Source organism: Arachis hypogaea, chromosome 17 (genome assembly GCF_003086295.3).
Source record: "Arachis hypogaea cultivar Tifrunner chromosome 17, arahy.Tifrunner.gnm2.J5K5, whole genome shotgun sequence".
NCBI classification, from domain to species: domain Eukaryota; kingdom Viridiplantae; phylum Streptophyta; class Magnoliopsida; order Fabales; family Fabaceae; genus Arachis; species Arachis hypogaea.
Window position 1 is genome coordinate 113163951 of NC_092052.1, and position 24946 is coordinate 113188896.

At 38.6% G+C, this 24946-nt stretch overlaps 1 non-coding gene across 1 annotated transcript; it reads left to right on the forward strand.

Moving 5' to 3' along the window:
• The first annotated feature begins 4072 nt into the window (after nucleotides 1–4072).
• LOC112768353 (small nucleolar RNA R71) lies at nucleotides 4073–4176 on the forward strand. Its single transcript, XR_003185788.1, has one exon. It is a non-coding gene; the product is annotated as a small nucleolar RNA R71 (small nucleolar RNA).
• Nucleotides 4177–24946: the final 20770 nt, after the last annotated feature.

Sequence of the window (24946 nt, forward strand, 5' to 3'; positions counted from 1 at the left end):
GCTTTAAGTTGGCCATCTGTTTCAAGCAAACCATATTCAAGTGAATAAGTAAAGTTATAAGTTAAGGATTGTACCCACTTGAAGCTTGTATTAGGTGGTAATGGCCTTGGGATAGGTGTTTTTGGTGGTTCTGCAAGTTCCATTTCTTTGTGCTCTTCTGTGAATTCCTCCACTTCTTTGCAAAGATCTTCAATTGTATCTGTGTCCTGGTCAAAGTCTTCTATGTCTTCCTCATCACTTGAGTCATAGATTGGAGGTTGAGAGAAATCTACCTCCGCATCATCTTCATATTCACTTGGGGAAGATTCTTCGATCTCAGAGAATTCACTTGCGGATGCAAGTTCATCACTAAGAGAGCTAGACTTGTGACTATCATCATCAAGGGAATTTGCTTCTTGGATTATTCCGTCTGATTCCTCATAAACGACTTGCCTTGGAGATTGTACAGTAGCCTCCTTAGCATCAACTGTAGCATCTTGGACAGAGTTTTCCTCAATTCTGGATTCCCATGGAGGTTCAGCATCTCCTAGGTAACTCTTCTTCTTGAACAAAGACAGCTTCTTCTAATTGTTCTAGTACAAATTCATTCTCTGTCTTGTCCGCTGGAGTTTCTGGTAGCTCCTTCATGCTACACTCTTCATTGGGCTGTCCACATGGAGCTGTGATTGATCCTTGTGTATTTGAGCGCCTAGAAGCCCATTGAATTATCGCTTGCTCCAGTTGTTGAATGGTTGTTTGAAATTTAATTACTGTTTCCCTTAGGCGATCCTCTGCTTCTCGGGTTGCTGGACTTGGACATGATACAAAGGAAAGTGGTGGTGATTGGGGGTGATTGGATTGGTATTGGGGTAAGGAAGGATCATATGGTGGCGAATGGTGAAGAAAAGCTTGTGAATGTGGTGGTTCGAGGTTATGTTGAAAGGATGGTTTATATGCACGGGGTGGGGCTTGTTGGTAGTTACAAGGTTGTCCACCATGTCTTTCAGCTGGGTATGCATTGTAGAATGGTCTTTGTCCAGGATATCTCGGAGGGTGTTGCTGCCAAAAGGGTTGATTAGATCCTCTTGGTTTCATCCATCCTTGATTGGTCTGACCTTGGTGCACATTCCTGCTGTAACTTCTATTTCCTTTAACAGTATTAGAACCAAACTCAAAGCGAGAGGGGTGAGAGTTCATAGCAGCAAATAAAGATAAAGAGGAAAAACAAAAACAAATAAACAAGCAAAAGAAAAATATTTACAATAACCAATAATAAGGCACACGTTAGCAGTTCCCTGGCAACAGCGCCATTTTGACGTTAGGATTTTTACCAGTAAAGAGATTCATAGAAATAGTTGCGTTGTAGATATAGTCTCTAAACCGAAAAAAATCCCTTCATACAAACGTTTTGGGTGTCACAAGTAACAAACCCCTTTAGAAATTGTTAACCGAGTATTCAAACCTCGGGTCGTCTTCTCAAGGAACTGCGAGGAAGTATGTTCTTATTATTGGCTATAAAGGTTGTAATCGGGGTTTAGAAGATGAGAAGCAAGTAATTTAAATAACAAGTAAAGTAAATGGCAATTAAAATAAATAAATACTGTAAAGCAGACTTTTGGCAAGGTAAGAGAAGTTGGAGGTCCAACGTAGTTATCTCTCTCAACTATAATGAAGGTTGAATCTAAACTCCACTTGGTCAACCTTTACTAGGGCAAAGGAAAGTCAGGGGACTAATTAAATTGACCTTTGAATCCTATTTATTTCCTAAGAAAAGGTTGGGATTACTTAAGTTCAGCTCAATTAGCAAGATAACGATTATCAGTTGTGTTGAGTTTAATAACTGTTGAGTTACTGAATTCTTAACCAGGGCCAAAAGGGGAAAAAGTAAAATTGCTGGAATAATAAAAATGTCCTTAGATGGGAGGCAATGGTAACTTAAATCAAAGAGAACAATAATAAACTGAAAATACCTCAATTATCATTAATTCAAATAACAGTCTGTAACATGGAAGAAATTCATAAATTCACTGATCAATTCAAGTGCTAGAATAAATAAAGGTAAAAAGAAGCTAAAACAAAGAAACGTAAAACCTGGATTGAGAGTCACTCTTAAAACAAGAAGAAATCCTAAATCCTAAAAGAGAGAGAGGAGAAGATCTCCCTCTCAACTAAATCTAAATCATTGAAAAATAAAATATGCGAGCTCGCTTTGAATGGATGCATTCCCACACTTTATAACCTCTGGTCTATGCTGTCTGTACTTGGATCTGGGCCAAAAAAGGCTTCAGAATTCACTGGGGGCGTATTCTGTAAATTCTGATACGTGGCCTCTGTCACGCGGTCGCGTCATTTGGAGCTTTTCCTTGCCACGCGGTCGCGTCAGTCATGCGACCGCGTCATGTGCGTTCTGCTTAAGGCGCGCGGTCGTGTCAGTCATGCGGCCGCATCGCTGCTGATTCGTGCTTGGCACGCGATCGTGTCATCCATGCGATCGCGTGGATACCAATTTCCTTAAAGCTCCGTTTTGCCTTCTCTGTCCTATTTTGTATGTTTTCTTTTCCATCCTTTAAGTCATTCTGCCTTAGAAAATCTGAAACTACTCAACACACTAATCACGGCATCGAATGGAAATAAAGGTAATTAAAATAATTAATTTTTAAAGCTTAGGAAACATGTTTTTCACAATATGACATAATAAGGAAGGGAAAGTAAAACCATGCGATTAATGTGAATAAGTAGGTGAAGGATTGTATAAATCACTCAAATTAAGCACAAAAGAACTCATGAAATATGGGTTTATCAAGCTCCTTCAAAAACTTTACATATAGGGGCATTTGCTCTAAGCCTCAGCTAGGGGATGTTGATCTCCAATTTCTTGAAGACTTCAAGGAATTTAGGGAAGTGTTGGTCCTTAGTCTCCTTGTTGAACCTTTGGGGATATGGCAATGGAGGTGTGAAGTTCACTCCCTGCCTTTGTTCCTTGGTTGGTTCTTCCATTGCTTCCTTCCCTTTTCTTGAGATTTGTGGCTGATCTTCCTTTTCTTTGAGCTTCCATGAAGTTTGCTTGCTTGCTATCACTTCTTTGTTGCTGGCTTCCTCTTTTTCAGCTTGCTTCTTGTCATTTTCCTTTGGCATCTTGGTTGCTCCTTCATCTTTCACCAAGATCTTTCCACTCCTTAGCTGTATAGCTTTACATTCTTTCTTCGGATTTGGAACTGTATCACTTGGAAGTGAGCTTGATGGTCTTTTATTTACAACTTGCTTAGAAAGTTGTCCAATCTGCCTTTCTATGTTTCTTATGGAAGCTTCATTGTTCTTAGTTATAAGTTCTTGCTGCTTCATCATTTTCTCCATCATCATCTCCAACTGAGAGATTCTCTGAGAGTCTTGTGGAATTTGTGGTTGGTTGTGAGCTGGTGAGGGTGGATGATGGTTGTTTAGATTGGTGGTTTGGTTATTGGATGGATAATGATTGGAGTTGGGGTAAGTGTTTTGGGGTTTTCTATATGGATTTTGGTTATTATTCTGCTGGTTGTTGTGGTTTGTGTTTTTCCAACTGTTTTGGTTTAAATTTCTTTGCCATGGCTGCTGATTCTGAGTGTGATTGTCTCCCCATCTGAGATTAGGGTGGTTCTTCCATGATGGATTGTAGGTGTCACCATAGACTTCACTTGATCCAGAACCTTGGTTGTGCATGTACTGGACTTGTTTCTGCTGCTGATCCTATTGATTCTCTTCATTTGTCCCCCATGTGAGTGATGGTTGGCTTGTGTTTACTGCTGCAACTTGGAGGCTATCAATCCTTTTGGCCATTTGCTCAAATTGTTGCTGAATTTGCTGCTGCATCATTTTGTTTTGAGCTAGGATTGAGTCAACTCCTTCCAACTCCATCACTCCTTTCCTTTGTGATGGTTGGCGTTGCCTTTGGTGAGCAAAGAAATATTGGTTGTTAGCCACTATATCAATGAGATTTTGGGCCTCCTCTACAGTTTTCATCAATTGTAAAGAGCCCCCTGCTGAGTGATCTAGTGCCTCCTGAGCTTTTAATGTCAAGCCTTCATAAAAATTCTGCAATATGTCCCATTCATTGAACATTTCAAGAGGGCACTTCCTAATTAGAGCCTTGTATCTCTCCCATGCCTCATAGAGAGGTTCAGCATCCATCTGTGTGAATGTTTATACTTCAGTCTTCAATCTAATAATCCTCTGAGGCGGGTAAAATTTGGCAAGGAACTTGCTCACTAGATCCTCCCAATTGTTGATGCTATCTCTTGGAAATGACTCCAACCATTGAGTGGCTTTGTCTCTGAGGGAAAATGGAAATAACAACAGCTTGTAGATATCTGGATGCACACCATTGGTTTTGACCGTATCACAAATCCTCAAAAAAATGGATAAATGTTGGTTTGGATCTTCAAGTGGTCCTCCTCCATAGGAGCAGTTATTTTGAACCAAGGTGATGAGCTGTAGCTTCAGTTCAAAGTTGTTTGCATTAACATTTGGGGTAAGAATGCTACTCCCACAATGTCTAGGATTTGCAAATGTATAGGAAGCCAAAAGCCTTCTCTGTGGTGGATTGTTGTTGTTGTTGGCCGCTCCTGCTAGTGGGTTTATTGGATTTGTTGAGTGTTCCTCCATTTCCTGGAACTCTTCCTCTGATTCTTCCTCTCCAACAACATTTTTCCCTCTTGTTTCTCTTCTTAATCTCCTGAGGATTCTTTCGTCTTGTTCACAAAAGGTGGGTATAGCTCCCCTTGTCCCTGACATACAAACAAAACATAAAAATCACACAAAACCAGAAAAACCAGGAAAGCTTCACTCTATTGCTAAAGTGAGGTTTTAGTTAGCTTAAGCAAAAATTCAAACAGTTAGTGTGTTAGTCAAAAATTAAAGAAACAGAAAAGAAAAAGTGCTTGATCTAGACCTCCACCTTCCTTAATCATTGTCAATCTAATCAATCCCCGGCAACGGCGCCAAAAACTTGATGTGTGGAAAATGATCCAACACAAAACTCACCGGCAAGTGTACCGGATCGCATCAAGTAATAATAACTCACGTGAGTCAGGTCGATCCCACAGGGATTGAAGGATTGAGCAATTTTAGTTAGGTGGTTGATTTAGTCAAGCGAACAAGTGTTGATTTGAGTGATTTGTATCCAACTAAAGCTAAATTGCATGAAATTTAAAGGGAGAGGGATAATTGACAAGAATTTAAAGTGCAGAAGAATTAAAAGAGCTAAATCTTAAAGTGCAAGTAATGTAAATTACAAAAACTTAGATTGCAAGAAACGTAAATAAATGAAACTTAAGGTGCAAGAAATGTAAATGGCTTGAATCATAAAAGGATTTGGGAACTGGGATTGCAGAAATTAAACAAGCAAAAGTAAATGACAATTACAAAGAAGTAGAAGATCAATTTAGATGCAGCAGATCTAAACAAGAGAAGAAAAATTACTTGAGAAACCAAACAGAAAGCAAAATGTAGCTTAATTGCAATAGCTAAAGGGAAGTTGAGGATCTCAGGGGTGGAGGAGACTAGAAAACAAGTCTAGATCTCAAGTCCTTCCTTGATCCAACAAGAGAATAATTGCAGAGAATTAAAAGACAGATTGCAGAAGAAGTAGAGAAGAAAGCAGTAAAGAGAATTCAAATCCAAAATCACAATTCCTTGAATTATGCAGACAAATAAACAGAGAGAGATCCCAAGGTGAGATTGAAACAGAATTTTTTCAATTCTCCACCCAAGATCCAAAACAAAGAGTAAAAAGTGCAGAAGCAAGAACAAGGAAGAAGAGAGATCAATTCTTCTTCCAAATTCCCCAAAACAGAACTCAGAGATCCAAAGCGAAAATTCAAAAGAAAGTAAAAGTGAAAAATTCTAAAATGAAGGCCCAAGTTTTTCTCTAAATCAAACTAGCTTCTATTTATACACTTCCTATTTTTGGATTTTAGAATTTGGGTGGGCTTCTAAATTTGGTGAAGGAATGAATTAATTTGGCAATTTAATTTAATTTTCAGCCCATGTGTTCTCCCAGGGTCAAGCTCGGTTCATGGGGAGAGTTGAGCTTTGGTGCTTTGGCCTCAAATTTTTGTGGTGCGCACAGCCCCCTCCTGGTCCGTGTCAAGTCGCGCATCAAGCTCCCTGGGCGTGTCAAACATTGCCAGCGCTCGGTTCTTGCAACAAGCTGAGCTTTGATTCCTTGGTCTTGTGCCCATTTGTGCGTGACATGCTTCATGTGACAAGGGAGGTAGCGCTCAGCTCTTGGCAAGAGCTGAGCTTGCTCCTTGTCCTTAGTGAGGTCCCAAGCTCGAACCATTGGGAGAGCATTTGCTGGCTCCTTTTTCTTGGTAACAAAGTAGCGCTTCCTCCTTGCTTTCTTGAGGTACTTGGTTCGATCCTTGGTGAGTTCAAACAAGCCAATTTTGGCTTATTTTTCTTGCAAAGTAGCGCTACACCCTTCCCCCTTGACATTGGGTTCGAATCTCATGGCCTCCATTTGCAAGCTTTTCTCCATGAATTTATTTTGGAGGATGCCCGATAAAGCTCTTGGCAAGAGCTGAGCTTTGAAGTTTTGCCTTGTTTCCTTTGCTATTGAGTAGAACTCGGTTCTTGGCAAGAGCTAAGCTTTCCCTTTGCTTTGCATTTGGCCTTGGAGTAGCGCTCCTTGTGAGAGCTTTGGGCTCTTGCTCCTTGTGTTGTGCCACGCTTCTTCCTTCCTTGGGCTACGCTTCTTAGGCCACTAACGTTAGGGATTTTTGCCAGTAGAGAATTTCATAAAAACAGTCGTGTTATAGATATAGTCTCTAAACTGACAGAAATTTCTTCGTACAAACGTTTTAGTTGTCACAAGTAACAAACCCTTTTAAATTGATAACCGAGTATTTAAACCTCGGGTCGTCTTCTCAAGGAATTGCAGGGAGGTATGTTCTTATTATTGGTTATGAGTTTGTAAATTGGAGTTTTGGAAGTAAGGTGGGAATATGTTATATGACAAGTAAAATAAAATAATAATAATAAAATCTCTTGGCAAGGTATAAGAACTGGAAGTCCTATCCTGGTTATCCTTATCAATTGTGATGAGAATGGATTTTTTTCTCCCACTTTGTTAACCTCTAACTATGAAGGTAAGTTAAGTGGACGAATTAATTCGAATCCTCAAGTCCCAGTCTTTCCTTGGGAAAAGTTAGAGTTATTGGATCTCGAAGTAATTCTTGAAGAATTCCAATTTTCAATCAACAATGAGTTTGATAACTCAAGAGTTACCAATGACTCAACCAAAGCCAAAAGGAAAAAATCCAAATTATTTATATAAATAAAAGAAAGCAATCATAAGTCTGAAATACCTCAAAATTATTAAATAGAAAATCAATCTAAACATAGAGAGTCATAAACAAAATTGAGAAAAGAAATAAAAGAACATTGAACTTGGGATTGAGAGTCACTCTAAAAACTACATTTACTCCTAAAATTGTGAATGTGAAAGCCTCCCTGTGAATGGATGCAATCCCCCACTTTATAGCCTCTAATCTGTGTTTTCTGGGCCGCGAACTAGGTCGAAAACAGCCCGAAAATCGCTGGAGAAGAATTCAAACACGCTGATTTCCGTCACTGCGACGTGGCCGCATAGAGCACGCGGTCGCATCGCCTAGCGTCAGAGCAACTATGGCATATTATATATCAAATCGAAGCCCCGAACGTTAGCTTTCCAACGTAATTGGAACCGCGTCGTTTGGACCTCTGTAGCTAAAGTTATAGCCATTTGAGTGCGAAGAGGTCAGGCTGGACAGCTTAGCAATTTCTCCAACTTCTTGTATTCCTTCCACTTTTGTATGCTTCCTTTCCATCCTCTGAGCCATTCCTGCCCTGTAATCTCTGAAATCACTTAACACACATATCAAGGCATCTAATAGTAATAAGTGAGGATTATTATTTGGTAATTTAAAGCCAAAGAAGCATGTTTTCAATCAAAGCACATAATTAGGAAGACAAATGTAAAACCATGCAAATAGTATGAATAAGTGGGTAAAGAGTTGATAAAATCCACTCAATTAAGCACAAGATAAACCATAAAATAGTGGTTTATCAACCTCCCCACACTTAAACATTAGCATGTCCTCATGCTAAGCCCAAGAGAAACTATAGAGGGATGAAGAGGAATGGTGGAATGCATGAAATGCAACCTATGAATGCAACTACATGCTAAATGATTTTACTTACTTGGTTTAAAAATAAATAAGTTCTCCAAGACAAACATAAATCAGATTTCACTATTTCAAATTATACAGTAAAAGACAAGTAAACTTGTAAGAACATAGCTCATGAAAGCAGGGAACATAGAATTGAGCACTGAACCTTTACTGGTAGTGTATATCACTCTAACTCTCAAGTGTCTAGGGTCAATCACTCTACTCTTCTCTAGTCATGCTTTCTAAAATTTGTTTTTCACCTAACCAATCAACAATATTTAATATACCAATACAAACATCATGAGGTCTTTTCAAGGTTGTAATGGGGCTAAGGTAAGGGTAAGGGTATATGTATATGGCTAAGTGAGCTTTATAAATTGAATCTTTAATTAACCTAAGCTTTCACCTAACATAACATATACTCTATATAACTCTAGAATCATGTCTAGCTACCCATAGTCTTCACTTTTGCATTACATACTCATGTATCAATTTTTCTTTAATTTTATCACATATGCATTGATCTTTTATTAATTTAACATTGGGGTAATTTTGTCCCCTTATTTATTTATTTATTTATATTATATATATTTTTTCTTTTTCTTTTTCTTTTTCTTTTTTTTAAGAGAGACATAAAAACTAGAATAACATATCAATGCATATGAAATTTTTAATTTTCTGCTTTACATGAGTAGGTACCCAAATTTTCCAATATTCAAAATTAGAAACATGATACATTCCCTTATTAACCCAAGTTCCCACAGTTTTCCATACTTAAATAACACACACAATTCTATCTTAAGCTAACCAAAGATTCAATTTGGGATATATAATTGTTTTTCCGCTTAAGGCTAGTAATGTGGTAAAATATAGAATAAATGGGGTTTAAAGGCTCAAAGTGGCTAACAAAGGTAATTGAAAGGGTCGGCTTAATTTGGATAAGTGAGCTAAACAAATAATGGCTTCAATCATATGCAAGCATGTAAATATATTAAATAATGGACATATAGGTTGGAACAAAATATAGATTACAATCATAGAGAAGGAAACACACAGGAATAAAATATTTATGGTTAAATAATGTAACCATATAAATAAGCTCAAATCTCACAGGTTGTGTGTTCTTTAGCTATAATTCATGTTCCAAATACAACTTCCAAACAAATTTAACAAAAATTTTTCAATTTAAATTAGTGAAATACTATAAAAATTTCTTGAAAAAGAAAATATTACTTCAACCAAGTAGTAACTAAATGCATAAAATCAAACAAACAAATATGCAATCAAACATGCAAATGCAACAACTAACAAGGAAAATAAAACATTGGTGTTTGAGAAGGAAATACTAACCCATGGAGATCGGTATTGACCTCCCCACACTTAAAGATTGTACCGTCATCGGTGCATGCTGAGATTTGCAAGTGGACGGGGGTTGTGGTTCCTCAGCTGGGGCTCTTTTTGTTCCTTTCCTTGCCGGTAGTTTGGGAGTAGCTTTCTCTTTACCCTTCTTGGTGACCATCCTGAAAAGGGAAAAAGAAAGTGTCTTTTAAAGCTAAAGGTTAGAGCAAGGAAGAGAGCGGGAAAGGTGGTAATCAATGCACAATAAAGAAGAATGACGTTAACACACGCTCATGAGTACATGTGAAAAGTCATCAATGGAAAATAGCTAGTGCATATGATAACAATTGAATGCAAGGTGTTTATTGGCATGCACGCAAAGGCATGGGTAGCATAGATCAAGCATTCAATGTTTAAGTTAGATTACCAAGTCTTTCAAACTAGCAACATGTTTGTAATGACAATTATATTGAATGAATATGATATGAAAAAGGGTTTTGTGAAAAGCAGGCATTCAGAGTAGTAGGATAAAAGATACTGAAAAGCAGTGCACAATGCCATACGGGCGTTTTCACAAACACATAGCATGCATGGTAAATAATCTAATGAAAATAATAAATTGAACATGCAAGCAACCCTTTAAAAATAAATATATATAATTGTCAAATAATTCCTCTAATAATCCACAAGTAAAATATAGAAATAATGACCCACATAAATTTCTAACACCAATGAAAATAATGCAATGAATGAAAGTATGCAAATAAATTAAAATAAAATAAAAAGAAAAATAAGAAGAATGAGAAGGGAGAGAAGGGAAGAAGAAGTAAGGAAGAAATAAGGAGGGAAAAGAGAAAATAGGATTTGGGGAAGAGAAAGATAAGATATTTTAGCAATTTAAGTTGAGCTGTGCGGCGTAATCGACGCGGAAGCATCGGTCACGCGGTCGCGTGACACGTTTTGTGCTACTGGCGCGAGGGCAGCCTCGCGCTCGCACAACTCTCTGTTCAAAATCTTATTTTGCCAAATTTTGAGTGACGCGATCGCGTGGATGGCCATTTTTGGGAAACGACGCGGCCGCGTGGGGCACGCGTTCGCGTCGGAGGGCTTGGGCTTCCAGCACGAGTCCAGCCCAATTCCAGCTCAACTTTTGGCCAAACACACTTGTTACGTCGATTTTCATTGCACGCGGCCGCGTGGGTGACGCGGTCGCGTAGGAGGCCAAAGTTCCCACATGACGCGGTCACGTGAGTGACGCGGTCGCGTGGGGTCAAATTATGCTAAAGGCGCGCTTCCAGCCACGCTTTCGCATGACTCTCTGTTCAATTCTTTTCTCCCCAACGCACTAGTGATGCGGACGCGTCAGCGACGCTGTCGCGTTGCGTGCGTGTTTTTTTTTATGCAATATGCAGATGCAAATGCAGTGTTGATATGGATGTTATGAATAATTCCAGGTTCAATAAAAATAGGTTGAAATAAAATAAAGAACAACATGAAATAAAATTGAAAAAGAAACGATCATACCATGGTGGGTTGTCTCCCACCTAGCACTTTTAGTTAGAGTCCTTAAGTTGGACACTTGGTGAGCTTCCTGTTATGGTGGCTTATGCTTGTATTCATCCAGGAATCTCCACCAATGTTTGTGATTCCATTGGCCTCCGGGGTCCCAAACTAGGCGCAGAAAGCCTTCAAGTAAGTTAAAGCAAGTGACAAGGCCCCAAGAGTGTTGATTGTTGGAATGAATTCCGGGGTCCCAAATCTTGCTTTTGCACCCGTCTTCAAGTTGATTATCATGATTCCATCCGGGTGGTTCAGCTTTAGAATTCTCACTGAAGCGTCCAAACAACTTCCTAGACCCATTCAATTGAGCTTTACACCAACCTTTGCATTTAAAGCTTCCAACCATAATGAACCTTGCAGGATAATTCTTACCACTGACCATCTTCTTCTTACTCTCAATGCCACAAAGAGCTCTAAGTTGACCATCCGTCTCCAGTAACCCATATTTAAGTGGAATTAGAAAGCTAAGGGATATGAATTTTACCCACTTGAATGTTGTGAAGGATGATGGCAACTTAGGGGGAGGTATTTTTAATGAAATTGCAAGCTCCACTCCCTTGTGCTCTTCTCTGATAATTACCACCTCTTTGCAAGCTTCTTCAATTTCAACCTCTTCCTCTTGGTAGCTTTCTTCCAATTCAATCTTCTCTTCATTGTTTTCCAAGGGCATGGGAGGTTGTGCTTCTTCTTCTTGAATCTCCATCTCTTGATCAACCTCTTCCAAGTTTTCAACTGTGATATGCCTTGGAGGTTGTACACCCTCCTCAGCATCAATTTCAAACGTCTTGGAAGGGGGTTCTATGACTGGACTTTCCCATGGAGGTTCTGCATCTCCTAAGTCTTCAACCACTTCTTCTTCTTCAATAATTCCGGCTTCCTCCGCTTGTTCCAGTACAAAGTCATGCTTCGTACTGTTCAATGGAGTTTCTAGTATCTCCTTCATGCTACGTTCTTCATTAGATTGCCCACATGAAGCCATGAGGGTTCCTTGAGTGTCCGAACATCGGGAAGCTAATTGATTTATCGCTTGTTCCAATTGACGAATGGTTGCCTGAAATTGATCCACTGTTTCCTTGAAACGATCCTTTGTCTCTTGATGCACTCGGCTCTCATAAATAGGATCATAGTGCTCTTGGATTGATGGATATGGAGATAGTGAATATTGAAGTGGTGGTTCTTGTGAGTAATTGGGTTGGAATTGGGGTGGTTCTATATATGGTTCATATGGCTCATAAGGTGGTTGGTATGGTGGTTGAGGGTTAAGGTTATATGGAGGTGAATGGCGGAAAGGGGCTTGTGAGTATGGTGGTCCAAAGTCATGTTGAGGATAGGGTTTATAGGCATATGGTGGTGGTTGTTGATAGTCCATTGGAGGTGGTTGTTGCCATGAGGGTTGATCAAATCCTTGTGGCTCCTCCCATCTTTGATTGTTCCAACCTTGATGCCTGTTCTCATTGTAATTTCCTATTCCTGCAACATTATTGTAACCAGACTCATAGCCAAGTAGCAAATAAAAATTAAAAATAAAAATAAAAACAAATTTAAATTAAAAGGTTATTTAAATTTTGAATTTGAAAATTAAATTTTGAAATTTTGAATTTTAAATTTTTGAAATTTGAAATTTTGAATTTTGAAATTTAAAAATTTTGAAATTTGAATTTTAAAAATTTTTAAATTTGAATTTTGAAATTTGATTTTTTTTTTTGAAATAAGATAAGATAAAATAAAAATTTTAAAATAAAAACCAATAACCTCTTAACTTAAGAAAAATAAAAAATAAAAAACAAAAATAAAAATAAAAACAAATAAACAAGCAAAAATAAAATATTTACAATAACCAATAATAAGGCACACATTTGCAATTCCCCGGCAACAGCGCCATTTTGATGAGAGGAACTTTTGCGTGGTCTAGAAATTTGCGGATAAATCCTCGTTGCATGTACAGTTTCTAAACCTTCAAAAGTCCTTTCACACAAACGTTTTGGTTGTCACAAGTAACAAACCCCTTTTAAATTGATAACCGAGTATTTAAACCTCGGGTCGTCTTCTCAAGGAATTGCAGGGAGGTATGTTCTTATTATTGGTTATGAGTTTGTAAATTGGGGTTTTGGAAGTAAGGTGGGAATATGTTATATGACAAGTAAAATCAAATAATAATAATAAAATCTCTTGGCAAGGTATAAGAACTGGAAGTCCTATCCTGGTTATTCTTATTAATTGTGATGAGAATGGATTTTTTTCTCCTACTTTGTTAACCTCTAACTATGAAGGTAAGTTAAGTGGACGAATTAATTCGAATCCTCAAGTCCCAGTCTTTCCTTGGAAAAAGTTAGAGTTATTGGATCTCGAAGTAATTCTTGAAGAATTCCAATTTTCAATCAACAATGAGTTTGATAACTCAAGAGTTACCAATGACTCAACCAAAGCCAAAAGGGAAAAATCCAAATTATTTATATAAATAAAAGAAAGCAATCATAAATCTGAAATACCTCAAAATATATTAAATAGAAAATCAATCTAAACATAGAGAGTCATAAACAAAATTGAGAAAAGAAATAAAAGAACATTGAACCTGGGATTGAGAGTCACTCCTAAAACTAAGAGAAGTCCTAAATCATAATCCTAAGAGAGAGGAGAGAACCTCTCTCTCTAAAAACTACATCTACTCCTAAAATTGTGAATGTGAAAGCCTCCCTATGAATGGATGCAATCCCTCACTTTATAGCCTCTAATATGTGTTTTCTGGGCCGCGAACTGGGTCGAAAACAGCCCGGAAATCGCTGGAGAAGAATTCAAACACGCTGATTTCCGTCACTGCGATGCGGCCGCATGGAGCACGCGGTCGCGTCGCTTAGCGTCAGGGCAACTATGGCATATTATATATCAAATCGAAGCCCCGGATATTAGCTTTCCAACGCAACTAGAACCGTATCGTTTGGACCTCTGTAGCTAAAGTTATAGCCGTTTGGGTGCGAAGAGGTCAGGCTGGACAGCTTAGCAATTTCTCCAACTTCTTGTATTCCTTCCACTTTTGCATGCTTCCTTTCCATCCTCTGAGCCATTCCTGCCCTGTAATCTCTAAAATCACTTAACACACATATCAAGGCATCTAATGTTAATAAGGGAGGATTATTATTTGGTAATTTAAATCCAAAGAAGCATGTTTTCAATCAAAGCACATAATTAGGAAGGCAAATGTAAAACCATGCAAATAGTATGAATAAGTGGGTAAAGAGTTGATAAAATCCACTCAATTAAGCACAAGATAAATCATAAAATAGTGGTTTATCAGCCATGCTTTCTTGTTTTCCTTTTTCTTCACCTACAAATAATCAAAACAACCAATCAAAGTATCACCAAATTCACAAGGCTTAAAATTCATTCAAAAACCAATTAATTGTAGCTTAAACCTCATGATTTTGTGTCAATTAAAGGGTGGTTGATTGATTCAATAAAACCATACAATTCCACTTCAAATTACTTACTTACAATGCAAGAAAGTGCATAAAACCAAATGAAACAAGTGAAAAATGCTTGAAAAGCTAGCACAAGATGACTTGTCATCACATACACCAAATGAAGGGAGACATACACCATCTGAGAGAGGATGTCAACCAATTCAAGGATAATCAACAACAACAATGGAACCAAGTGAATCAGAACATACAACAACTCCAAGGAAGTATGGAACACCTAAAGGAGCAGCAAGACCAAATCAATTGGGGAGAGATGCAAGGCAGCTTAGGAATGATTCTGGAACAACAACTACATCAGATGGAGGGCCTTGCTGAGTTCAGGCACCTTTATGAAGCAAGAACTGTAGCAAGAGGGGAATATGACTGCTATGCACAAACAAAATTGAGCTACTTGTGCAATGCAGTAGCCAACATGAATCCCGATTATCCTACCTATATGCAGAAGTTGGAGGAACTCAGTACAAGGCAGGAAGAAATCACATACCAGCATAAAGAAAATGTGAAATCCTACATGAGAAGGCTGGGATTCTGGAAATCCAAGGACAAGAAGGCACAAGAAGGATCCTCCAAAAAGGATGATGATGACTCCTCCCCTTCCAAGAAGAAAGACAAAGGAAAAGGGCCAATAAACTGAAGCTGCTCAAGGTTGTTGAGTTCCATGGTTGACACTCTCAAATTTCCAGATTTCTGCTAGTTTCTTTATGTTTAAATTTCTGTTTGATAATAAATAGCAATGCTAGGATAGTTTATGTTTAATGTTTAGTTTTATTTTATGCCTGAAGTCTTTTATGAGTCCTTTTAAATTACAAGAAAGAAAATGCAATGTTAGTCAAGTTCATCAACATCAATACAAGATTAGTTTGTTTCCATAAGATTCATTGTGAGTGTTGTAAAAACAAGAGCAAAAGAGAATAAGACCAAGAGGGAATGTTCAAAAACTAAGGGATAATGAACTAAGTGTAGAACCTTGAATAAACTGGAAAGAAAATGAGTCATGAAGAATAACTAGGCTTAGAAGGTATAACAAGTAGAAGCAAAAGGGTGCTTCTTGACTATCTATAGAACCAAGAAGTAGTAAGAAATAAAGACCCAAGGCTCTGAGCATCAACTACTAGGATGGAAAGAAACACTAAATAGCTCACAAGAGTTGAAAAACCTAGTAGATGCTTGTGGTGAAGATGTGTCAAGAAGAGGCCTGGGCAAGTAAATTCTTAAGGGTGTTTCAACACCTAGTACCCTAAAGCCAACTGGTTTGGAAGTGCTAATTGAAAGCCTAATTTAAGGGTTGTCTTGAGACAAAATACTTAGAGTTGTGGTCAATGAAAAAGAACAAGTGAAAAAGGAAAGAACAACTAAAAAAAAAAAAGAAATAACTCTTGCTACTTCAAGGTGACAATCAATTAAAAGGGCCCCTGAAGCTTATACTTGGAATAACCTTCAAGAACCTAGGAGTTCTTTGTGACATTTAAATAGAAACGATCATGTGTTAAACACTTAGCCTCATCCTTAGTAATGTTGCATTCATTCAAGGTCAAAGTCTCAATTTATCTAAGAACTACTCACAGTGATTTGCTTGGGACAAGCAAAGCTTAAGTTTGGTGTTGTGATGACTTGCATCATCTACCCTTTTTTTTTTCATAAAAAGGACCATAAAAGAGCATAATCTCATTTGATCATTGTAATTCATGCATTATTTGATGAATATTATGGTACATTGCTTTCAAACTGGGCGTGTGAAACTGACGTGCCACTTGGAGTAAACGCCACAAAAAGATATGGACGTGGCACGCCAGGAGTTGGGCGTGGCACGCCAGTACTAAATTCCAGAAAGGATCCTCAAGCTATCTATATGGGCATGGCATGCCATGAACTGGGCGTGGCACGCCAGCTATGATTTCCAGAGGAGCATGATTGAAGGAATTGCATGGGTGTGGCATGCCAGTGTAATTTTCCAGAGAGTAATAATGAAGACCACTAAAGGCGTGTGGCATGCCATGCTGGGCGTGGCACGCCTAGCCCATCTCATACTATGCGCATCCCACTTGAACCATGGGGCATGGCACGCCAGTTCATCCATGCAGAAGGGATCATCACTTGGGCATGCCACTTGGTATCGAAGGCGTGGCATGCCAGCTTCAAAAGTCACTTGGGCGTGCCACTTGAAGAGCCAGGCGTGGCACGCCAAGCTGAAAAGTATCACACTAAAGGGGCGTGCCACTTGAGCATCAACACATGGCATGCCAGTACAAGATTCCAGATAGCAACATTGAAGACCCAAAAGGCTGGGCGTGCCACTTGGTATCGAAGGCGTGGCACGCCAAGCTGGAAAGAGCCACACTGAAGTGGGCGTGCCACTTGAGCATCAAGGCATGGCATGCCAGTACAAGTTTCCAGAGAAGAGGTTGAAAGCCAAAAAGGCTGGGCGTGCCACTTGGTGTCGAAAGCATGGCACGCCAGCTCTCAACTCTCACTTTGGCGTGCCACTTGAAGGACCAGGCATGGCACGCCAGCCACTGGACCAAGGCAAAATACTGGGTGTGGCACGCCAGACCCTAGGCGTGGCATGCCAGTTATATTTTCCAGAGGAGGAGTTAGGAGGCCAACCATATGGGCGTGCCACTTGGTATTGAAGGCGTGGCACGCCAGCTACCATTTCTCACTTCAGCGTGCCACTTCAGCCTCAGGCGTGGCATGCCAACATCACCCATCAACAAGAAGAAGACCTGTGCGTGCCACTTGAGTTCTGGGCGTGGCACGCCAGCGAAGGAGCCAAGCACACAAATGGGTGTGGCACGGCAGACCCTGGGGCGTGCCACGCTAGTTCAACTTCTTATAAGCAAGAAGAAGAGGGAGAAGGCCTGGGCGTGCCACTTGAGGTCAAAGGCGTGGCACGCCAGGCTACACAAGTGCTTAAAGAACCCTGGGCGTGACACTTGGGCTCAAAGGCGTGGCACGCTAGAGATGCCTATGAAGGAGGGAATGCCACTTGAGGAGTTGAGCGTGGCACGCCAAGCCAGATTTAGAGCAGGGCGTGGCATGCCACTGAAGCGCCAGTCACACGCCAGCTGGAAGATCATGCCTATTGAGTTTCTTTTCCCTCCAAATTGTATTTTTTTTTTTCACTTTTGTATTTTCTTTTCTTTCTAGTGCTAGGAGTAGTATAAATAACCCCTGAAAGTACTGAAAAAGGGGTTAAGCAGTTGAGCTATTAGTTATAGTTAGATTTACTTTTTACTTTATCATCTCTTCCATCTCTTGTACTTTTCTCTGAGCTATGAGTAGCTAAATTCCCTCTCAATGAGAGAGGGAGATCTGTTGTACTTGATAGATTAATGATAGTGAATTTCTTCTTCTTTTCATCTTCTCTTTGATTTGCTAGAAGGAATTTCGTTTTAATGCTAGTGTTCAATCACCTTGGAAAAGGGGTTGAATGCAAAATGGGTTTCATGGGAACCTTGGAAAAGGAAACACGAAACTATGCTAGAAATCCCTTCTCACACTTGAGTAGGATCTGGGTTTTGGTGTTTGGATATGGTGACATATAATCCTCCCTCTACTTGGACCTATGATAATGTGTGGTATAATCAGGGACCAAGCATATCTCTCTTCATGAGCAATTAGACCAAGGAATTGGCTATTGATCAAGATCTGAGAGATTGAGTCACCAAGGGATTGGGGCTCAATCAATCATGATTGCCAAGAGGTCAAGGAGTTTCATGATTGAGGAGGATATGAGCTGGATTTAATCCAAAGAGACAACATCTCCTGATCTCAATGAATTCTCTTATTCTTATCTTCCACTTTCTTTATAGCTTCCTTTACATTCTGCAAATCCCCATTCCCATTTACAATTAAGTCATTTACATTTCTGCACTTTACATTATTGCCATTTTCTTTTCTGCACTTTACTGCTTATATTTACTTTTGAGCCATTTATGTTTCTGCCCATTTACAATTCTGCAATCACAATTTATTTTGCTTAGCTTGACTAATTCATCAATCAATTAAAGTTTCTCAAATCTACCAATCTCTGTGGATACGATCTCACTCCACTATGGGTTATTACTTGACGATAATTTTTGGTGCGCTTGCCAAAAGAACGGATTCATCATTTTTATATGGGGTGTGAATTCCGGTCATCAGCCCCTATAAACTCTGTAAAGGAGCTGTCCGTCAAGCTAATGACAGTAAAGAAGCACTTGTTGGGAGGCAACCCAACCATACGTATCTTATAGTTTATTTTCACTCTATTTTATTCTATTTTTGTTTATTTGAGTTTAATTCCATATTAAGTTATTTTCTAATTATTTTCATAGTTTTCCTCATTTTCTAACATTTGTAATCATGTATAGCACTTAGAACAAAAACAAAAAAGCATAGCAGGAGAAACAAACACCCTAGAGGAGACCCCCTGCTAGTGTTGAACGCCAGGCTAGTGTTCAGCGCCAGAGGGGGATGCAAAGTTGGACGTTAAACGTCCAATTGGGAGCAGTTTCAAGCCATGTTTTAACCCCCCCTAGGGCGTTCAAACCCCATTCTTGGTGTTGAACACCAGAAAAAAAGGGATCCCCCTGGTGGCATTCAACGCCAGCCCGACGTTCAACGCCCAGGGGGGAGGCAGCATGCTGAAATTTGAATTGTGGAGTCTTTGGCCAATGGATATAACCCAACCACCAACCACCTCACTATTTACTCACTTTTATCCATTCTCTCTCCTTTTTCACCCTCTTTTCCATCCATATTCATCCATCTCATCACCCATCACTTCCCTAGATTCCCTCAACCCACCTTTCACTCCACTTAATCACCTCTCATCAATCTCATCCATCTCTCTTTCCAACACCCCATTCAAATTCAAACTTTCCCACCTATTCCCCCCTATGACCGAACCCACCCTACCCTCCTCCTATAAATACTCCTCACTTCACCACACCTTCACTACTTCTCCCCTTTTACATACTCTTCACTATACACATTCCCTTTCTTTATTCTCCCCTTCTTCCTCCCCAAAAGCCAAAGCCTATACCATATCCCTTCTATCTCTTTCTTCTATTTTCTTAGCTTTTTTTTATTCTTCTATTTTTATTTGCTCAGGGACGAACAAAGTTTTTAAGTTTGGTGTTGGGCGCTCCGCTTTTTACTCCTTTTCTAACCTCCATGGCACCAAAAACCAGAGAGTCCTCAAGGAAAAGAAAGGAAAAAGCCCCTACTTTTGAGCCATGGGATTTCACAAGATTCTTCTTTAAGGCTCATCAACACCATTTTTATGACGTGATGAGGAAGAAGAAGGTGATTCCTGAGGTCCCCTTCAAATTGAAGGTCGATAAGTACTCAAAGATCCTATATTAGATTCTGAGACAGGGTTGGAAAGTTCTGGCCAACCCCGTGACCGAGGTTGGAGTGTTGATGGTGCATGAGTTCTCTATGCCAATGCCTGGGTCACAAAGAAGCATGATATAAGCGTGAACCCGGAGCTGAAGAATTGGCGCACCATGGTCAGAGGGCACATCATGGATTTCAGCCCCAAGAGTGTGAGGGTGGTGCTACGATTGCCAGAGCCACGAGATGAACCTCATTCATACACTCGAAAGGTCAACACTAACTAAAGGTTGGATCAATTTCTTGCTGACATATGCGTACCTTGAGCTCAGTGGAGGAAGGATGCTCAAGGTTGGTCTTACCAGCTGGGTAGGCTTGACCTCAGGCCAGTGGCTAAAGGATGGTTGGAGTTCATCCAATGTTCGATCATCCCTACGAGTAACCGCTCTGAGGTTACAGTCGAGCGAGTAGTGATGATTCATTGCATTATGCTCATTAATGAGGTGGAGGTACATGAGGAGATCCCACAGGAGTTTTACAGAGTAACCGACAAACCCTCCACCTCTGCGAGGCTAGCATTCCCTCATCTCATTCACCGATTATGTTCAGCGGCTAGAGCTCACATAGAGGGAGATACCTTGATCGAGAAGGAGAGGCCAATCACAAAGAAGGGTATGGAGCATGCTAGGGAGTCCGTGCAAGGACCACAGCAAGAGCCAGTTCCACCATCTCTACAGGATATATCGGAGATGCCTCAAGGGATGTACTTTCCTCCCTATGACTATTGGGATCAGTTGACCACATCTTTAGGAGAGCTGACATCATCAGTTGATCAGCTGAGGTTGGAGCATCAGGACCAGTCTGCTCTCCTCCATCAAATGATGGAAGATCAAAGGAGACTGATGGAGGAGCAAAGAAGGCAAGGGAGTGACATTGAGGAGCTTAAACGCTCTGGAAGATTCCCTGGAGGGAGCAGTAACTGCCATCACTGAGATGGTCTAGTTTCATTCTTCCTATCTTTAATTTATCTCTGTTTTCCAGTATTTCCATTATGTATGTTATATGTTTTCTATTCTAGTTGCATGATCACTCTTAGAATTTTTTTGGCCTTCTAATAATTGTTTATTTTTTGTTTCTTTTTACATGTCTTATGTATTACACATCAAGCTTAAAAAGAAAAATTTATTGAAAAAGAAGTAGTAAAATGCATAAGATCTTGAGTTATATTATGAGTTATTATGATTACTTTGATATGGTGGCCTTATCTCTATTTTCTGAAGGTATGATTTAACTGTGCATATTTGATGTTAAAGTTGAGAATATTGGTTCTCGAGGAACAAAAATTTAGAGAAATATTATTGATTCTCTCAATTAAAGAAAAATATTGATTTTTGAAGCAAAAGAAACAACAAAAAAGGAACAAAAAGAAAAAGAAAATTAAAAAAAGGTCCAAGGCTTTGAGCATCAATGGTTAGGAGGGTCAAAACTGATCTAAAGCTCAAAAGAGTGGATTTTTCCTAACCATATGCTTGTGGTGTGATAGTGTCAAGTAATCTTTGAGACTGAATACTTAAAGTCGTGACCAATGCTGTTACAGAGTATGCCTAAGGCTCTGAGCACCACTTTCTAGGAAAAGTAAAAAGAAAAAAAAATTAGAACTCAAAGAGTTTCCCAATTAAGTGCTTGTGGTGTTTATGTATCAAGTTAAGCTTGAAAACAAAACACTTAGAGTCACGACTAGGCTCAAAGGTGCAAAGCATCAAAGAAAATAAAAGCTGTGTTCAAGAATCAACTAAAGCCTAAAGAAGAGAATCAATAATATCATCCGAGTTCTAGTTCTGAAGGATACCAATATTTCTAAGCTTTAAAGGATAGTAAGATGCCAAAACTGTTCAGAAATAGAGTTTCATTAGCTCTATTCAGTAATTAGACCTGAGCTTAATTGACAACTCGAATCTTGTGTGTTTTCTCTTTCTTGGTCTTATGTTGTTTTGGTTGCTTAAGGACAAGCAACAGTTTAAGTTTAGTGTTGTGATGTGTGATCATCTTATACCCTTTTTCTAGTCATTTTTATATTGTTTTTAGTTAGAATTTAATTACTTTTACTTGATTTTAGTGCAAAAATAACCTTTGGATGCTACTTTGAGTTTTTCTTGTGTTTTTATGGTTTTAGGTAAAATTCGGAGCAATTTGAAAAAGCCTGGAGCAAGAAAGGAAAATACTGGCAGTTTCCCCTTGGGCGCTGAATGCCCATCTGCCGTTCAACGCAAGTAGGGGGCATGAGATCAAAAGCGCTTCCCCCTCTCTAGCGTTCAACGCCCAATTCTGGCGCTGAACACCAGCAAGCAGCTCGTTTCACACATCATTGGGCCTCCAAGTAGATTTAGCACTTATTAGTTTTATCTTATTTTATCTTTGTAATATTTTATTTTAGAATAATATCTTTTAGGTTTAGCATTTATTATTAGGTTAGTATTTAAAGGAGAAGATCAATTAGGTTAGAATCATCTTTCTCCTGCACTTTTCAGAACCCTATTTTCTCTATAAGTTACGAGCAGCTAAACCTCCTGGTTAAGGTTAGGAGTTCTGTTTATTTCTATAGATTAATATTATTACTCTTCTATTTTAATATGTGTTTGTTTCAATTCTAAGGTATGATTTTGTTCTTAATCTAATGAAACTGGGTGGAACGGAAGTATGACCTTTTTTCTATATGGGTTCTTGTGATACTCGGGAGAGATCGCTTGAAGCACAGCTTGAAACACACCTCCTAGACGGCTAATCCATAACCTGTTGGGGATAAGGAACATCTGTTCATCTGGGATTTGGGGTAATTAGGGCCTTTGTGGTATAAACTAGTTTTCTGAACTTCACCCTCCAATTCGAATTGAATGACCAGGGAAGTGGCGTTTGATGAGGCAAAGGAGATTAATCACTAAGGGATTAGGGTTAATCACTTATAGTTTGCCATAGAATGAATCATTTATTGTTAAAATATTTAGTAAGAAGTTTTAATCCGAAAAGATAAACATCTCCGAGACGTTAACTATTTTCTTATCATTGTTTTACACCAAACCTTTTATTGCTTTCTTTATTATTTTGTCTTATGCACTTTCAAGACAACCATCTTTTACTGTTTTCCTGACTAAGTCCAACAGGATAACTATTACTTGCTCAGTCTGACAATCCTCGTGGGATCGACCCTCACTCACCTGAGGTATTACTTGGATGACCCGGTGCACTTGCCGGTTAAGTTGTGCAAGTTCTAATTTCGCGCACCAAGCACCTTCATCATTGCACCAAAAAATAAAGTTCATAATCGATGACAAAGTAGTGATTATTTATGGAGAATAAGATTGGCTGGTTAGCAAATTATCCAATATTGTATACATTGAAGCTTCAAAAGAAGCTTTAGAAATAGCATTTCAAACTTTCAAAAATTGCTAATACAACCAATATGGATTTAACTCCAAATCTATGGATCTCTAGTGCTTCTAACGATGATGAGAGAATGATATATTCCGGAACGAACTGGGAAAGAAATGTCAAAGTATTATGAGATCACTAACTCTTCCCAAAAATATAGAAAAGAGTGGCCTTGGTTACATTCTCACCAAGTTTGACAAGAAACAAATCATGATGCAAAAGAGAGAAAAAAGACTAGCCCAATTAAAAAATTGAGAACCAAGAATTGTGGGGTCCTAATTTGTAATGCTCAAATAAATTTTTCTAGTATGGGATGGATACTTTTAGACACCATGGCATTGATAAGCGAAGGTCCTGATGAATCAAGAAACTGAGTCTACTTAGACTCTCCAGAATTGAATTCAATAATTGGAGTATCATTGATTTGGTTGTGATCACTTAGTATTATCTAAGGCTTTAGGATAATTTATAGTAAAATGGGCTTGATTTTTGACATTTTAGTGTTTCTATAAAATGTATTTGAAGTTTGTTTCTTTTTCTAAATTTGTTCTTACATTTAAAGATCTTGACATCCTTTTACATATTCTCCTTTATTTTCCTTTCTTTTTGCTTCTATCACCATTCACTTAATTTTATCATTCTTTTGTTAATCAACGATTTTTTATGCAAATTATCTTTGCTTGTTCAATCTTTATTCTTTCCCTCGTTCTCAAATATGTTACACGAGTGCAGATCTGAAAATGAATATCTTGAGAATGTACTTTTTGAGAATGGCAATACTAAAAATTCATTGTATAATTTTGATTATCCTATTAACCAAGCAGATGAAGATTATGATTTAGATCCCTTATTATAATTGAAAATATTGATAGAACAAGAGGATAAAAAAATACAATCACCCCAAGATAAAAAAGAAGTCAAAATTGGTGTCACTTTTGTACACAAAAAAGAGTTAATCACTCGATTGCTTGACTATAAAGATATCTTTGCATGGACATATCAAGATATCCATAGCTTATATACAAATATAGTTGAGAATAAACTGCCGCTTAAACTATGATATGTCCCAATAAAGCAAAAGTTGAGATGAATGAGACCAGAAATGTCTCTGAAGATTATAGAGAAAGTCAAAAAGTAACTGGATGTTGGATTTTTAACTGTTGTTAAGTACTTAGAATGGGTGATCAATATTGTTCCTGATCCAAAGAAAGACAGAAAAGTTTGAATATGCATTGATTATAGAGATTTGAATAGAGCTAGCCCCAAAAAGGACTTTCCTTTGCCGATGTTCCGAAGTTTAGTGAACTCACCAACCAAGTAAATCGGGATCCCGCCTTCTTTTGGTGCAATAAGGTTGGTCCCTATAAAGATATTCTGATGCTTAATTAAGTAAAATTTCAAGTAGACAAATAAATTAGAACATGTGTGTGTATTTGTCGTAGTACCCCATTCTCTATGTTCCTCAATTTATAATCTCTTCCCCTTTGCTTGTGATTTAAAATCGTTTATTTGGCTTTTATTACCTTTCATGGATAATGACTGGTTAATTATCCTTTTTCTCTATTACAACATTACTATGTTTCTCCTTATGACCTTGTTAGTTTTTTTTTTTTTTTTTGTCGGTGACCTTGTTAGTTGAAATCCCTGAAGATTCTCTCTCTT